At 39.2% G+C, this 2,579-nt stretch overlaps 1 long non-coding RNA gene across 1 annotated transcript; it reads left to right on the top strand.

Moving 5' to 3' along the window:
* The first annotated feature begins 312 nt into the window (after positions 1–312).
* On the top strand, positions 313–2,307 carry LOC121830536 (uncharacterized). Its single transcript, XR_013051960.1, has 2 exons — positions 313–442; positions 2,032–2,307. It is a non-coding gene; the product is annotated as an uncharacterized LOC121830536 (long non-coding RNA).
* The last annotated feature ends 272 nt before the right edge of the window (positions 2,308–2,579 follow it).

Raw genomic sequence — 2,579 nt, 5'->3', positions numbered from 1 at the left:
TATTTTGCAAAGAGCAAAAGGAAGCTTCTCAATGTGAAACATCTCCCCAGGTAGGAATGGCAATAAACTACAGGTTAAGATTGCAAAGGGAAGCAGAGGTTGCCGAAAAAGACCTACGTGCTGCCAGCAAGAAACAGTTGAAATCATGGAAATGGTTCACAGAAACAACACATTTCCTTTGCATGTCCTTAGTACCGTGAGTACATCCTCACTTCTGACTTTTCCTGAAGCGACTGTCCTTATGGAAATTGGTGTACTGCAAAAATTAAACACGTCCTGTTTCTCCTTCCTCAGTATTTTGGTCTGTCCTCCCAAAGGCAGTGGAGTGCAGAGCTCTTTGGAAGGCTTCCATCCTATATATGCAGAGGAAACTCAGCTCTAACATGGCAGTACTGCAGAACCTTGAGTGGATTCAGAGATGTACAGCTTGCAGATTAACTCTGTAAGAGCCTGAGTTACTATTTTATATCATTTTTGCTCCAAATCTTTGGAAAATACACCCTTTCGTAGCTTGTCGTGTTTACAATATGACTAATTCTATTTCATTCTTGCTATTGAATCAGGGGTATCATCATCAGCTTTCATTTTTCATTTGAATTGGAACACACACACACACACACACACACACACACACGAAGCAGAAACAGCTTGCATTTGCAAGGGGCTGGGTAGAAGTGCTCTGGGCAAATTTAATAAAATCCTATTCAAGAGGCCAGCTCTATATAATCATTTCAACACTATTTTATTCAAATGATCGACTGAGCAGTCTCAGCTCCTTGAAGGCAGGAATACCCTGTATTCGTCTGTGTCAGCTTCACCCTAGCCAGGACTCGTAGATTGTGTTCAACACAGTGAATGATGTTTTTGAACTACGAGAGAGTGGGGTCCTCTTCTCTCCACCCACATCCAGTTCTAATTAATGACAACCTCTAATCGTCACTAGACTTTGCAATTCTGTTCCCCAACACACAGCTTAAGAAACTACTGTTTCTGGGCTGTGAGCAGACAGCTCCAGGCTCATTTCTTTAATAGCATGGCAAGAGAAAGGACTCGCTATCCCACATCCTCTTAGTTTATGTCTCACTATGATAGAAACTTCAAGGAAGGCTTTTTTTCTCCTTAATTCAAACTATCTTTGATCATAAATCTTCTGCAGCATTGAAAGTATATTTTTCAAAATTACATCATGTCTTTGACTGTGAGGGTTTTTTCTTTTCTTATTTTTATTTAAAGCAACAATAAAACTAGGGCTGGAGAGCGACTCGGTTGTTAAGAACACTGGTTGCTCTTCCAGAGGACCTTGTTTCAGTAGTCAGCACCCATGTGGTGGCTCACAACTGTCTAACTACAGTTCCAGGGAATTCAATGCCCTCCTCAGCCTTCGTCTGCCCTGTACACATGTGATGCACAGACATGTGCTGGGAAAACCGCCATACATGCAAAATAAAGATAAACAAGTATCTCTTTGAAATTAATAGACAGCTGTTAATCTCTCTTAATTTTATTCTCTTTCCTACTGCCCACACCCTTCCTTCTTCCCCTCCCTCTCCCCTCCCTTTCTCAACCCTCTCTTCCTCTCCCTCTCCTGTCCCTCCCTTATCCCTCTTCTCTCCGTGTTTCTCTTTTGGTACATTGCTTAATTGAGTCTGTAACCACATTCGTGGCTATTCATGTTCTTTACATACTCAAAGTATTAATTCAGACATATGTCTTAAATATTTAATATTTAGTTTAGCTTCATTTTTTTTACTGCTTAATTCAGTTTGCTTTTAGAAGTTCAAAGTTTTCAGTTACTACATAGTTCAATTTGCATATCTTCCCATTTAGATTTTCTTTATCATAAAGATGTCAAAATTATTCACAAACATTATCTTCTATTTCCTCATGGTTAGAATTTTTATATTTAACTTGGGTTTCACTTTGGAGCTTATTCTCATGGATATCTTAGGATCAAAATCTGGATGGATTTTCATCTAAATAACCAAACAGCAGCTTCAATTCTTTGTGACATCAACTCTTTCCTCCCTCCAGGTGTGCTTTACCTCCTTTGCCATCAGAATTTGTTACCAAAGACACCCAGGAGCCAGTTATTTGGATGGCATACAGATTGCGGCATTTGGAAGACATAGGGACATACACTCAGAACACTGGCTTCTAGGGATTTTGTTGTAGGATACTGACCTGCCACAAATACTTCTTACGTGGTTTTACTAATATCAAGACAATTGTATACACAATGAAATGAAAATGGGTTACCCTATGCAATAAAGTATCATTAAAAATGAAGGTGAGTGAACAGTCAGAAAATGTCAAGTTATGTCCAAAAATACGTTAAAAGTCATGTTTTCAGTCTGTATTTTAGAACACTTGTTTTCAGAGAAGTTCAATTACCAGACATCCCACAAAATAGGGAGAGCCATTTATGATATATTTAACAAAGTCCTGTACCTGAAAGTCAGTGAGATGAAGGTAGAACACTCCAAAGAAAGAGGAAGAAAGGTAGAATCTGTGCTTTGAGAAAGACATGCAGATGGAAAAGGCGTGAAGTGCCACTGGCCACTGGAGAAATGAGTATTGAA

Source organism: Peromyscus maniculatus, chromosome 6 (assembly GCF_049852395.1).
Source record: "Peromyscus maniculatus bairdii isolate BWxNUB_F1_BW_parent chromosome 6, HU_Pman_BW_mat_3.1, whole genome shotgun sequence".
Lineage (NCBI taxonomy): Eukaryota > Metazoa > Chordata > Mammalia > Rodentia > Cricetidae > Peromyscus > Peromyscus maniculatus.
Note: the sequence above shows the minus strand (reverse complement) of the source record. Positions and strands in the feature narration are given on the sequence as shown.